The 15,947-nt window shown below is 42.0% G+C and overlaps 1 long non-coding RNA gene and 1 pseudogene across 1 annotated transcript; one reads left to right on the forward strand and one right to left on the reverse strand.

The window, feature by feature from the left end:
• The window catches only part of LOC123491981, a 60,341-nt pseudogene extending 44,992 nt beyond the window's left edge, over positions 1 to 15,349 (reverse strand).
• LOC123491982 lies at positions 13,553 to 15,421 on the forward strand. Its single transcript, XR_006661564.1, has 4 exons — positions 13,553 to 13,990; positions 14,255 to 14,389; positions 14,918 to 14,994; positions 15,343 to 15,421. It is a non-coding gene; the product is annotated as an uncharacterized LOC123491982 (long non-coding RNA).
• The last annotated feature ends 526 nt before the right edge of the window (positions 15,422 to 15,947 follow it).

Below are 15,947 nucleotides of genomic sequence, written 5' to 3' on the forward strand. Positions count from 1 at the left end.
AAATCATAATGACAAGTTGGGTTACAAAAAATGGTGAGGGTGAAGGGGAGAGGGGGTGAGTCAGGCTGACCGCCGCTGGGTTGTCAAACCTGGGGATAGAAAGAATAGGGATGGGGGGGTGGGGGGAGAGGAAAAAGAGAGAGAGAGAGAGAGAGAGAGAGAGAGAGGACAATTAATAAAAAGTTGGGTTAGGACAGGCACACACTTGACTAGACAAAGAGGGTGTGGGCCGAGAGGAGTATCTGAGAAGAGGTACTTTATTTTCTGAGAACCATTTTGTGCCAATTTAGCATTTATTAGCACTCAAGAAACATCCTTGCACAAATACTGTATGCTACCGTGGCTGCGCCATCATCTTTGTGGAGCCTGCACTACCTCCCATTTATCCTTTTCCCTCATAACTTTGTGAATGGACTGGCATTCATGATTCTCATTCCTCAGGACCATGAATGTTATAGTCTGTGTCCCAAATGGCTCCCTATTCCCAATGTAGTGCACTACTTTTGACCAGGACCCATAGGGCTTTGGTCAAAAGTAGTGCATTATTTAGGAATTGGGTGCCATTTGTGATGGGGCCGTTGTCTCCATGGCCTGAGGAGCACCATTCAGGCGTCATATATAAGGGTTAAACCAATTACTGTTAGCTCCTACACATAAATATAGTGGGTATCCAAATATGCACCATTGTTATGTCTGGGAACTGGTTATTTTTCTGATAACACTAATTAGCGATACAATCTGGAGACTGCCAGTGGATGAATTGATGAAGAATTTAAATATAAACTAATGTTTAGGAATGTTATCTAGGTAATGCCATCAGGTTGTTTATGTCTGTGACTGGAGATTCCTAAATTATGGAGAGTTAAAATGTTCCCGAGTTCTTCTGACTCCCTGACCCTGTTTAGGTTAACACTTGGAACCAAAAACAATATTTTACATTCCATTGGGGAATTATAGAATTTGATCATGGACTTAGTTTCTATTCCTGGATTTCCAAAATATGTCTGCAACATATCCGTCAACGTGGGTTGTATTTCCCAATACTTTTAACAACCGCTGCGCCGCCTAAAATTACCCCAGTCACAGGGCCACAGTGACTGCTCACTCACTCGTCCAACCTCTCAAGCTTTGAAATACAATCCATATTTCACTGCATAATTGACCAATTACATGAATAGGACCCCAACCACGCAGTTTATCATACACTGGACTGTTGTAGCCTCTTTGTAACATGTTGTAACTACATTGTGCAAGACATGTTTCATGTACAGTCGACCACTGACATAGGATAGGGCCCAATCCCCACGCATATTAACATTAAATACCGCAAGGATACCATTTGTATGTCTCTGCGTGCAGTTTGAAGACAATTGACTTCAGCTTATTGTTAGCTTAGTGCAAATGCTTGGATTTCCAGGTACAGTTGCTAGCTCCACTCAAATATCCAGGTACAGTAGCTTGCTCCTCTCAAATACAGGGAAATAGACCTAACTACTTCAAAGCTGGGTGGTTAGCACTTCGCACTCAGTATCCTTTTAAAATACACTGGACAGTTGTAACCTCTTGTAACCATTACATGGGAAAAGCCAACCAGGCCAGGCGCCAGCGGCTCTGTTCTTTGGTAAGGGTGTTCTGGAATGGGGTCCTGGTAACTTTCCCAGATGCAGAGAACACTGTTTTAGCTAATGGCGGCATGACAGGAATGTTTTCCACCACCACAAAGCTCAGCTGAAACTTGTTAGGTCTGGTTAGTCAGAAAGCCAAACACTCACCAGAAAGCTACCGGTGTAATTATGTTCACACGGCAATGCATTTTATTTTGTTATGTAAACAATTGCGTAATCAAATGATGGATAATAGATCCAATATAACGCATTTGACATCTAGCCATGTGTGAATTATGCCCTTGTTTGTGTTCCATTTCCACTTGATTTGTGGCTGTTGGTTTCACCAGCCTGTATATCTGCTTTATGCCATCTCGGGAACTGCAACAACAGCCCTTCAAACCGCAAAGAAAACATTTCGCCACCATGAAAATGCAGGTCCAATATGTATTCAATCGATCTTGTAAACAAGATCTGTTTCTCACTGTATCTAGGCCTACACCTTTAAGGTCAAACAATGTTCATTGATTGGGTAACTGACAATGTACTGTTCCAAGTGGCATGGCTACCATGAGCAGAAACATGGAATCTACATTTCCCGGATCATGGCTTCAATAGAAAAACTAAATGTCCATTGCCATGGAAACACATCCACGGCTCCACCCACCTGGTAAAGACAGGAAGCTGTGATTGGATGACCTGGACCCTGATGATGACCAGCAGCAAGGTGCTGATGATGAGGACTATGAGCTTGAGGAGCGTCTGCAGGACAGCATAGGGGAAACCATCTTTACCCCTCAGCACCTGGAGGAGTGTGTACAGCAGCATGGGCAGCGTGAACTGAGAAAGAGGAGGGGGAGAGAGGAGAGAAAGAGAGAGATAAAAAATTAACTGACTGATCTGTAAAAGGGAATAATGATGGGGTGAGGCCAGTTGTGTGTACTGTAGCTTTTTCATTCTAGTCTAGTCGACCTCCGGTTGAGAAACACTGATCATTTACAGTGCATTCGGAAAGTATTCAGACCCCTTGACTTTTTCCACATTTTGATATGTTTACAGCCTTACTCTAAAATGGATTAAATTGTTTTTTTCCCCTCATCAAATCGACACACTCCCCATAAGGACAAAGCAAAAACAGTTTTTTTGCAATTTTTTTTAGAAAACCCCTCGGAAATATCAAATTTATATAAGTGTTCAGACCCTTTACTCAGTACTTGGTTGAAGCACCTTTGGCAGGATTACATCCTCGAGTCTTGTTGGGTATGACGCTACAAGCTTGGCACACCTGTATTTGGGGAGTTTCTCCCATTTTTCTCTGCAGATCCTCTCAAGCGCTGTCATGTTGGATGAGGAGCGTCGCTGCGCAGCTATTTTCAGGTCTCTCCAGAGATGTTCGATCAGGTTCAAGTCCGGGCTCTGGCTGGGCCACTCAAGGACATTCAGAGACTTGTCCCGAAGCCACTCCTGCGCTTTCTTGGCTGTGTGCTTAGGGTCGTTGTCCTGTTGGAAGGTGAACCTTTACCCCAGACTGAGGTCCTGAGCGCTCTGGAGCAGGTTTTCATCAAGGAACTCTCTGTACTTTGCTCCGTTCAGCTTTCCCTCGATCCTGACTAGTCTCCCAGTCCCTGCCGCTGAAAAACATCCCCACAGCATGATGCTGCCACCACCATGCTTCACCGTAGGGATGGTGCCAGGTTTCCTCCAGACGTGACACTTGGCATTCAGGCCAAAGAGTTCAATCTTGGTTTCATCAGACCAGAGAATCTTGTTTCTCATGGTCTGAGAGTCCTTTAGGTGCCTTTTGGCAAACTCCAAGCGGGCTGGCATGTGCCTTTTACTGAAGAGTGTCCTCCGTCTGGCCACTCTACCACAAATGCCTGACTGGTGGAGTGCTGCAGAGATGGTTGTCCTTCTAGAAGGTTCTCCCATCTCCACAGAGGAACTCTGGAGCTCTGTCAGAGTGACCATTGGGTTCTTGGTCACCTCCCTGACCAAGGCCCTTCTCTCCCGATTGCTCAGTTTGGCCGGGCGGCCAGCTCTTAGGAAGAGTTTTGGTGGTTCTAAACTTCTTCCATTTAAGAATGATGGAGGCCAGTGTGTTTTGGGGGGATCTAGAATGCAGCAAAAGATTTTTTGGGACCCTTCCCCAGATCTGTGCCTCGACACAACCCTATCTCGGAGCTCTCACGGACAATTCCTTCAACCTCATGGCTTGGTTTTTGCTCTGACATGCACTGTCAACTGTGGGACCTTATATAGACAGTTGTGTGCCTTTCCAAATCATGTCCAATCAATTGAATTTACCATAGGTGGACTCCAATCAAGTTGTAGAAACATCTCAAGGATGATCAATGGAAACAGGACGCACCTGAGCTCAATTTCGAGTCTCATAGCAAAGGGTCTGAATAATTATGTAACAACCTGTTTTTACATAATTATGGGGTATTGATGTGTAGATGAGGAAAAACATGAATTTAATCCATTTTCAAATAAGGCTGTAACGTAACAAAATGTGGAAAAAGTAAAGGGTCTGAATACTTTCCGAATGCACTGTATACCCAGATGGATCAAAATTCTTTCATATTTAGGACACTTTATCAAAATTAAGGCCTTTAGCTTTGGCTCTCTAATGATTGTGTATCATGTAACTAATTTGTCTATTTTTGACCAAGGGGAAGGAGAGCCGACAAAACAGCTGCTCACCATCATTCCTCTCTCAAGTACCCCTTTTGTAATAAAAATGGGAGGTAGCCAGTTCAACAAAAAAAGAATCGTCCCATAACTCAAATCTATTACTGGGGTTTTGTCAGTGAGGGCGTGACCGTGCAGTGTGATGGTTGGAGCGACGGCGTGTTGCACTGTGGAGTGAGGTTACCGGCCCTGTCCTGCGGTGTCTTACCCCTTGTGCAACAAACACCTCATGGACACAGCAGATACCGATGACCGTGACTCCCTGCTCCTTGCATAACGTGGCTGCAGCCACCAAAACCACGGTCACAGCAATGGGAGTCCACACTAGAGAGAAAGTCAAAAAAGGGAGGAACATAAAGAATGGGATGTTGCCAGAGGTCATACTCATACACACAATCATATCCTAATAAAACGTAGGTGCTGGTCTAATGAGTACACACGAAAAGGACAGAAAGACCCGGTATATAGTGTGCAGGGCTTTCTGTCCTTTTCATGTTGCCAGAACCTTCACTCAAGAACAAAACTAAACAACTAAAGAGCCTTGGAAACCATTCTATTCGGTCAGTTGGATTTATAGTGGACTTTATAGTGAAATTAGACACAGTGTGTTCATCTAAAGGCCCCTGGAATGAATCCCCATCGAAACCCATCAGAATAGTAAGTATTAGATGGTGCCTGTGGTGAGGAAGAATGGTTGAGATGATACTCTAGGTCAGGGGTAGGCAACCCTGTTCCTGGAGGGCCGCAGGTACTGCAGGATTTTGCTCCAACTAGGCACCACACCTGACCATCTGAGCTAATTGATCAGTTCAGTGATTGCCTAAATTCAACACACCTGGTCTTCCTGGTCTGTTAATTCAAAAACATATGAGCAGGGCTGCCTACCTTTGCTCTAGGTCAAGGACCTCAGGACCCGCCGAAGGGAAGGTTGTTTCACACATTCACCTGGTAACCATACGTACCGGTTACAAGATTCACAGTGGGAAAGGCACTTTCTAGTGAAGGTTCTAAAATAAACATATAGCTAAGCCTACAGTATACGACGTTCCCACCCATTTGAGCTCTTAAATCTCACGTGCCTTTGGTAAAACTGAACAATTGCCACTTTGTCTTTTTAGGCTTCAGGACTTGTTTTATAGTATTCTACAACACTCACAGAAGACTAGCTAGTTGTGTTTTACCCTTCTTATTGCTTAATTTCTGTTATCGCAGTATAGCAGAACTAGTACAGCAGTTATTATTGAAAGGAAATGCATTTCCACACCACTTGCTTTATGCCGTATTCATCTCTAGCCTGTTGTTGCCTACCCTAAATTCAGCCAGAATGATGCAAAACATCAGCTTGCTTGTTATAAACACACCTGGCTGTTTGAATGTGTCTTTGTAAATTGTATGTGGAGGAAAATGTTGAACATAGACTATAGGCCCAGTTGAATATACATTGTTGTCATGTTTTGTGAAAAATGTGTATTACATGAAAATCAAAAATGGAATATATTTTTAGTATCTCATTCATATTTGCAGAGTATACACTTTTTTGTTTTGACATTTGACTCCTGTTGAAATGGGAGGCAAAATTCAGTGTTTTCCATTAGCGCAGGCTGTCGGCTAATCAGTCAGTTACAGACTCATTTTCAGCAGGCTACATTTTCCACTTCATATTAACTAGGCTTCTTTTCATTTAAAAGTTTCAACTCGCTAGTCCGTCAAGCCAACTCCCGCTAAAATGCATATTCTAGTGGGGAAACGCAGCAGAGCGGAAGAGGCGAAGCGAGAGGTTTCACTCTGTCCAAATCTGTCCAAAATAAGCCCAATGCGTTTCTATGGGTTTATTTTGGACCTAAGCTGTCACCCGCCTTCCCGTCTTTGGGACAACGACTCCCATTTTTAGGGCAGAGACATGAGCATCTCGTTACAGACTGGTCTCACAGAGTAGACTTAACATAGTAAACGTAAATCCGGGACACTCAAATTAGTATGATACTGTATGTTACATTTGGTATGGTTAAATAAGACAGAAGGTTACGTAAGGCAAAAACAGAGCCTCATTCTGGATTAAATTATCATTGCAATTGTGCACACTGATGTCGGACATGCACCTACCCCAATGGTCTGTTTCTGATGACTGGGATGAATGCAGTAGCAGATTTCAGAAGCAGGACAACTCTTTTTGACTGATGACTGATATAAGGGCATGTACAGTGGGGAGAACAAGTATTTGATACACTGCATACAGTGGGGAGAATAAGTATTTGATACACTGCCGATTTTGCAGGTTTTCCTACTTACAAAGCATGTAGAGGTCTGTCATTTTTTATCATAGGTACACTTCAACTGTGAGAGACGAAATCTAAAACAAAAATCCAAACTAACAGGTCTGTGAGAGCCGAATTCTTACTGGTTGGTAGGTGATCAAATACTTATGTCATGCAATAAAATGCAAATTAATTACTTAAAAATCATACAATGTGATATTCTGGATTTTTGTTTTAGATTCCGTCTCTCACAGTTGAAGTGTACCTATGATAAAAATTACAGACCTCTATATGCTTTGTAAGTAGGAAAACCTGCAAAATCGGCAGAGTATCAAATACTTGTTCTCCCCACTGTCTTATATGATGGTCATAATGCTTCTTGACAATGTCATAAAGTGTATTATCTTAGTCCAAGTAAAGTGACACAGGATGGTCATAATGATCCATGACAGTGTCATAAAGCCTATTATCTACTAGTTATTTAAAATAGGATGAAAAAAACATGACTGTAAAGAATTCATTACAACATCAAAGGATTTAAGAAACAAACTTTCAAAACAAAAATAAACTTCTTGGCAGGAAAAACGAATTTGAATAAATGTGTGTTTTGACACTTCGGTGTAATAACCAGCCATAAAATAATGCAATATATATCAAACAGGTGTAAATATATGGGTTATGACAGTGTTATGACCATATTATGACAGGTTATGTCAGCTGTAACGTGTTATGACAATAAGTGTTCCCCAATATTACTACATTTGCCCAAGTTTATCATAAGACATGAACAGAATGCATCAGCGATTCGTATTCCTGCTACTTTCTGATGGGACAACAAGAATGCCCATCTGTGTGTGTGTGCGTGCGGGTCTACCACCTTGTGTGGCCGTTAGCGATGTTGCTAATGAAAACAGTATTCTGGTAGAAGGAAGGGGCTTTCCCAAATACATACTCAAATGTTAACTACAAAGCAGCCTACGCTTATCGGTTTTAATAAAATACATAATTTGAAGAACCAACATCATTGTGGCAATTCATATCTTGCAGTAAAACTGTAAGACTTTAATCTCAAGAGAAGACCGGTTAAATGTTAAAAAGGGTTTCATGTTCTATTACTTCCCCTAATGGTCCTGATCATATAGGCCTAGACAATATCCAAAACAACTAACAATACACTGAATTAATACATTTTCAGTAATTACAATTGTAAAGTCATGTCTTTCAACACAATACCACTAGTAATTTTTCTAATCTGGGAGGTAAACTCGATAAAGTATACAATAATTTCGCTGTGTATTTCAGATGGAATCAAGGCATTAGAATGTACCAGAGGTTACCAAAACAGAGCTCATTTGGCAAAAAAAAATCAAACCCAGGGGGGAAAGCCCCCCCCAGACAGCTACTTTTTCTATTTGGCTGGCTACTCTATGTACTTGTGGAAAAAGTTTTTGTTCCTTGCATGCAAATTCAATTGACTGTTTGACATAAGAAATGCAGATAGTTGAAAAAGTGTGTGTTCCAGAACTGTTTGAAGATCCAAGGGACACAACAGACGCAATGAGAGCTTGATGGAAGGTAAAGCCTAAGAACTAGTTTGTCTGGTATAAGAATAACAACATACAGGTAACTGCCAAAATAAAGTGTCTTAATAGGGGGTTGGGCCACCACGAGCGAGAACAGCTTCAATGCACCTTGGCATAGATTCTACAAGTGTCTGGAACTCTATTGGAGGGACGCGACACCATTCTTTCACAATAAATTCCATAATTTGGTGTTTTGTTGATGGTGGTGGAAAATTCTGTCTCAGACACCGCTCCAGAATCTTCCATAAGTGTTCAATTGGGTTGAGATCTGGTGACTGAGATGGTCATGGCATATGGTTTACATCGTTTTCATGCTCATCAAACCATTCAGTGACCACTCGTGCCCTGTGGATGGGGGCATTGTCATCCTATGGGGCCATAGCCATGGTAGCCAAAATAATGGGCTGCCCAGCATTTTTATACATGACCCTAAGCACGATGGGATGTTAATTGCTTAATCAACTCAGGAACCACACCTGTGTGGAAGCACCTGCTTTCAATATACTTTGTATCCATCATTTACTTAAGTGTTTCCATTATTTTGGCAGTTACTGGTACAATATTGAATTTTGTATTTGGTTAAAGGCTGTATAAGGCAACAAAACTCAATGAACCTCTCTAAAACTGGCCCTACTGAGGCTAGATCACCTTGGTAAGATAAGATAATGACAATGAATTGTTACGTTGTTCATTTCCTTGAATTTAGGAGGGAGAAAACAGTCACTTCCCCATTCATCCCTCTCTCGTGATAACCATCATCCCTCAGAAATCAAATCCGGAGAAGGTTAGAGGCGGTAGCTAACAAGTCAGGGCATGTGTCTTATTGTTCTCTGAAGGCCCTGTTTGCGTGAATGCGCGCAACAAACATGCATGCAAAAAATGGGGGCATGCATCTTCTTGTCTTGTTTTCCTCAAACCCGTGTGTGTACACAACAAACACAGGGACAATATTGGTGGCGGGCTACAGTAGACTCACCGATGGAGTGGTCGGCTCCTTTCGATCTGGTGTAGGCCAGGAATGCAGCCAGAAGGAAGATGGAGGACAGGAGCTCCGCTCTTCCTACAACACCAGTCACCTGCCAGAGGAACCAAAAATAAAATCTTTGGCACAAATATGTTCTTCTTTCATCAATGAATCGATGAGGTCCACTTTCCCCATGACAGCCATCACCTGTCAGAGGCACAAAGTTGAAAGTAAATGGTCAAAGTCAACGTTTCTGGCACAAAGATGTTTTCCGTCAATCAATCATCCTTTAAAACACTTCCTCCTCGGTCTCTCTGGCATGCCTGAAATCTGCTGAAACCTGATTGTCCATGACAAAGGCTAACCTAAACCTAAAATATGCACCCAACAAGACCTTAAATGAAAAATATGCCCGCCACCTAGCCTAGGTCTAAATCATGGAGGCAGACCACATAGGTAACTCACACTGGCTCCTGCCGGCCAGGGGCCTCTAATAGAAATATATGAAGGATTATTGCCACCTTATGGAAGCACATGGAACTGCACATGTCCTGTTTTCACGAGAGCAGCTGGGGCTGGTAAATCTTGGACCAAGAGGAGAGCAAATCTGTGTCATGTTCAGCAGGGAGAAAATGTTTTGAAACACAGTGAGGTACTAACTGAACTTGACCAGTAAGAATAAGAACCGTACTGAACATGATCCAGGTGAGGTTGACTCACCTGACCTCTACCGCATAGATGTCCTAAGAACAACACAAAGACTGACACACAATTGCTAATCACTAGACTGTGACAATCTTGGTGTGGCGTAGCATTAGGTCGAAGCAAGGAGTTTGGGTAGCCAGGCAAATGACAGTCAGCCTCTAGACAACATATGTTGACAGACATCACTATTATGAAGTATTTTCATCTCTCAACCACTTGCAACTATTGAATCCAATGAAACTATTCAAAGCATGCAGCTTTCAGTTCCATCTTTAGGATTATCAATGTCATACAAACACAGTTCTAGTTGAATATGTTCAGATACCAGACACAGATGCACACATACACTCTGAACTACATGTTCAAAAAGAAAGCCATTCTAAGACGTTCACAAAGACAGAGGCACGCACAACGGTCTCTTTGTCCATGTTTATCATGAAGGGGAGCTTCACTGCTCAGTGTTTCAAATGAAAAACAAATTATCCGTTGAGACAGAGATTCCAGACCAAGATAACGTGAAGGCCATTGGCCGGGCCAAGGACTACTTTGTGAATTGTGAAATGGGTCCTTTCAAGCGATTGAGAGGCTGCACTCAGCTGAAAGAGAGAATGACATGAAGATGAGGGAGTTCGAGGGAGCACTAGAGCTGTGTAATATTACACCTCCCTTTTCCAGAGTGGCAAAATGTTGTCTTTGTTTTACTATTCTGTTTTTCTTTTTAATTCTTCATTTCAGGTTTTCTAAGGCCTGTCTGGTCGCCGGTGCAACTCGGTTGAATGGGGTGAAATACAAGTACAAATTGGGGGTAAGGGGGTTAGCAAATATGCTAGATGAGAGAAGTTGTTGTTGAGGTAGACATTAATGACTGAGATTAGTTCAATTGAGTTAATTTGAAACAGACATTAACCAACTCAATGTCCAACTTGTATTGAATTCCATTCTTTTCATGTCACTAATGCATGCAGGTCCGTATAACTCAAATAGTATCAACGTTACTTGCTTCTGTTTAAATCTGTTAATGGTTGGGGTAAGGATTTAGGGAGAGTTAATTTAGTTAGTTCCTAGATCTGTGCCTCCAGTATGAGCAGACTTACGGCCTCTGTGTGGATGGGGTGCACAGCAAACAGCAGGGCCGCCACCAGGCTGGAGGTCTTGTCCAGGAAGAGACGACAGATGCGCAGGAATAAGCGGACACACCACGGCATGTAGCACCACGTTGAGCAGGTGGTAGGATGCAGAACTCAGCTCACTGAAGACGTAGTTCAGCCTAAACGTGAGCACGGTCAGGGGCCGTAGGACTTGTGGCTCCTCTCCTGTGGTAAGAAACAGAAATATGGGAGGGAGAATAGTGCTGTTGTGAATTTAGGTGATTTTGTTGGTACTTGCAATCAAATCATCTGACTATAGTTATGCCAAGAATCAAAGTTCACCAATATTCACAACAGCCATTGATTAATTGAACATATACTGAACAAAAATATAAAACGCAACAAGTTCATTGATTTTACTGAGTTGCAGCTCATATGAGGAAATCCATCAATTGAAATACATTTATGAGGCCCAATCTATGGATTTCACGACTGGGAATATAGACATGCATCCGTTGGTCACAGATACCTTAGAAAAAAGGGGCCTCACAATGGGCCTCAGGATCTCGTCATGGTATTCTTGTGTATTCAAATTGCCATCAATAAACGGCCATTGTGATCGTTGTCCGTAGCTTATGCCTGCCCATACCATAACCCTACCGCCACCATGGGGCACTCTGTTCAAACGTTGACATCATCAAACCGCTTGTCCACATGACGCCATACACATGGTCTGCGGTTGTGAGGCCGGTTGGACATACTGCCAAATTCTCTAAAACTACTTTTATGGTAGAGAAATTAACATTCAATTATCTGGCAACAGCTCTGGTGGGCATTTCTGCAGTCAGCATGCCAATGCACTCTCCCTCAAAACTTGAGACATCTGTGGCATTGTGTTATGTGACAAAGCGGCACATTAGTGTCCTTTGTCCCCCAGTACAAGGTGCACCTGTGTAATGATCATGCTGTTTATTCAGCCTCTTGATATGCCACACCTGTCAGGTGGATGGATTATCTTGGCAAAGGAGAAATTATCACTAACAGGGATGTAAACACATTTGTGAACAATATGTAAGAGAAACAAGCTTTTTGTGCGTATGGAAAATGTCAGGGATCTTTTATTTCAGCTCATGAAACATGGGACCAACACTTTACATGTTGCGTTTATATTTTTGTTCAGTGTAAATTACATTTGAACTATTCTCAGCTGAAATTCAAATAATCCTTATTTACTTGATCATCTGCATGTTTTGCAAGGGGAGCATAAACAAAGTAAGACATTGTGCATGACATGTCACGAGTAATCTCGTGCACCGAAGTATCCCTCCCCAAGCTCGAGGATATTTCATGATAGATTCATCACCTCAGACATGGGCGTGCCCCAGAAGTCATTGAAGAACAGGTTGCTGAGTGGGGTGGCGGGCCGCAAGTCCTTGTTGTCCAGAATGGCCGAGACATCGTCGAACACAAAGCCACAGGACAGGCTGTTCCAGTAGCATCCCACCACCAGTCCGATCAAAAGCAAGACCTCCTTCCACGACACGACAGCCATCGATGACCAAAGGCTTCATTGATCACTGTGACGGATGAAGTTACAGCAGGACAGGAGAAATTAGACTAGAGAGGTTGTCTTTGTTCATTATCATATCATGGTTCACACAATACAATGTGCCCAGCCCATATTTGCTAGGATGCCACTGACACAGCTTGGTGCTGCCAGGTCAGGTGACAAGACAATGCAGAAAGATTATATTAGCAAAACACCTATGACGATGACTATTGCATTGAGGATGTCATATTAAAACTTGAAAGGCAACAATGTAGTTAGCTAGCTAGGTAACTATATCAATCGAGAACAAGATCCTGACGTTTCAGTCACGCTAGCTGGTCATACATGTTATATTTTTCTTCACTGTAACTTTAAAAACATTGGCATTTTTTTTTACATTTAAGTCATTTAGCAGACGCTCTTATCCAGAGCGATTTACAGTTAGTGAGTGCATACATTATTTTTTATATTTTTCATACTGGCCCCCGTGGGAATCGAACCCACAACCCTGGCGTTGCAAACACCATACTCTACCAACTGAGCTACATCCCTGCTAGGCAGTATTGCAACGAATCACACGCTTAAGGGATACTTCGGGATTTTGGCAATTAGGCTCTTTTACTTTATCTACTTCCCCAGAGTCAGATGAACTTGTGGATACCATGTGTATGCAGTTTGAAGGAAGTTGCCAACTAGCGTTAGCGCAATGACTGGAAGTCTATGGGTATCTGCTATCTAACAAATACCCATACTCTTACTTCTAGCCATTGTGTTAACGCTAGTTAGCATTGACTAGCGACACTACCTATAACGTCCTTCTTACTCGACACAGAGACATAAAAATGGTATCCACGAGTTCACCGACTCTGGGGAAGTAGATAAAGGCCAAAAAATACCGAAGTATCCCTTTTATAAACACACCAACGTTAGCTAGCTAGCTAAATGTTGTGTTGAAGATAACCTAGTCGCCACTAGCCTCTTCCATTTTCACTTGATTGTTCACGATTAATGGTCTAGTTTACACAATGCAGATGAAAATAGTTTACAGTAACATTCCCTAACATATAATAACATTGTTAGAGGAAATTAGAAAATGTAGAAACATACGTTAAAGTATTCGGCGATTGACATTCCAATTTGAACGCTAGCAATAAATCCCCAAACTTCCGGGGCAAAGTTTAAGCTAAAAAGGGCCACTGATTTCAGAAACAGCGGTGGCTGTAACTTGTTGTCCCATATGTACTGACACTATCAAGAAGAGGAGAACACACATTGCTTGCTATAAATCATGAAAATGCTTGTGTTGAAAAGCTCTCTAACTAGCTATCTAGCTGGCTAATTGACTGGCTAGCCTTTTGCGACAGTGACACAACTTTATCAGCGATTAAGTAGCATATTGCGCAAATCAATTTACGACTGTTGTCAGCGGTAACTTAGCAACTGGAGCAGCAGTACGGTCAAATGTATGTTCGCTTTGTTCTATCTGTGGTATGGTTAGCTAGAATACCAAGTAAGGTAGCCAAATATGTTGGGGCAGGTATATGAAAAAAGGTAAGATACAAACGAATATTTCTTCAAATGAAAATAACCCAGTTGCATGCATACGTAATTTATATACATGTAGAATGGATTTTGCATCACCCGACGCCAATGCAAAGTTTAGCAAGTAGTTAGCAGCAGGTAGCTAGCTAACCATGTTGTTAGCTAGTCAGCTAACTTAGTTAACTAGCTAGTTACAACTAAAATGCATTTTGCAAGGACAATAGCCACAGCTCTAACGTACAATGTGTGTCTGTCCATCTATTTGTTCTCCAGTTCGTGTTAGCTAGCTGTAACTACACAATTGTCAAGATGCCTCCTCATCTTGACTGGAGTAGGGTAATTGATGCTGACCCAGAACAACTGCAGGAGAGTGGCGATGCAGAGATAATCAACCAAATGTTTCTACAGGTAACGTTACAGTACAGTTCCCAAATGCACATACCTGCACCCCAAATCCTCTTCTAATCTGATACTGTATCAATCAAATAGTCCAATCTAGTTTTTCTTGTTGATATGGATGTCTGACCATTGAAATGAGTGGTCCTGCTACTGATTTGTCTGTCAACAGCACAAAGGACTCCCCTGCCTTCCGCCAAAGCACAGACTGTCTGTGTCAGCAAAATGCCTCAAAGCCTAAACAGACTAATCCTATTCTGCACACCTCATTTTGATCCCCCTACCATTTCCCCTAGCCAGAATCAAGCACCTGGCTTGTAGACTAAACAAAAGTGTAAGCAATTTTGTTCTCTGATACTACCAGTGAGACAGGAACATATATAAAAGACCAAGCAGTACTAGTTACTGGATCTCTAGACACTGCTGGTCACAGGGTTTTACTCCCATTTTACACCAAGCATTACTGTTGATGTGTTTCTGCCTGATGTCAAATTCACTGTGTGTTTCACTGAACAGCGGTGGTGCCCTATTTCTCTGCAGGTCAAACAATGGGAGAGGGAGCTGGAAGCCCAGAGAAAATAGTTCAGCTCTTGCGTGTCGCTCAGGGCCTTCTAAAGGTTTCCCATGCTATTATTACCCATTCAGATCCAGAGCTGCATTATTCAAACTCACTACAACTCTGTGATCCATTCACATCGCTGTGCTGAAATGCATTCCTAATATTATTATATCCAATGTTAATATCAGTAGAATACATTACATAGTTGCTTTGAAGGAATAAGCTCTACACAGTGTGGTTTAAGTAATGTAGAACAGTTTGATTATATTTGCATCACATGCAGTGTAACTACTAACTATGACTTGCTTGTGTGTGGATTTACAATATGCGTGTGTTATAGTCTGTTTCATGTTATTTATTACTGGTGGTACTGATACTGACCCAAAATCTTTATATTTTTCTGCAGTGGAAGAAAGAGGAGGTAACCATGGCATTTGAACTCATTGATAATGCTGGTACAGAAGCATTGTTAGAAATTAAGCGTTGTTAAGTGTATTGTTAGAAATTAATGGCCCACAGTAGATACTTTAACAGTATCTCTTTTTGTGTCTTACAGAAAATGAGTGGAAGGCCAAGGAGTTAAAGTAGGAACAAGAGTTAAAGATAAGGCTTGGTGTGAATGTTGTCATTAAATGAAATGGTGAATCATTAGAGTCCATATTCAATCGAAACTGCCGGTTCTGGATAGCAGTTTTGTTTGAATTGGACCACAGGTTATTTCACCTCATGCTGCTCAGTTTCCTTCAACGGGCTTAGTACACCTCTCAGCCAATAGTAAAGTCACTCATAGTACTTAAGGAGATTGTTTGTTGTGGTTTTATCTCTTCATGCGGGACGAGATGCGCAAACTGGAGGCTCAACTGGACCGCAGAGAGAAGTACATCCAACAGTTGAAGAAAGAGACGAGCAAGGAGAAGAAAATCAACGAAGAAGTATGACCTTATGTTATGGGCGTCATTCATTCTATAGCAAGCTAGTATTAATGTGTGTCATTGTGTACTCAGTACAATA

Source organism: Coregonus clupeaformis, chromosome 11 (genome assembly GCF_020615455.1).
Source record: "Coregonus clupeaformis isolate EN_2021a chromosome 11, ASM2061545v1, whole genome shotgun sequence".
Classification (NCBI taxonomy): Eukaryota; Metazoa; Chordata; class Actinopteri; order Salmoniformes; family Salmonidae; genus Coregonus; species Coregonus clupeaformis.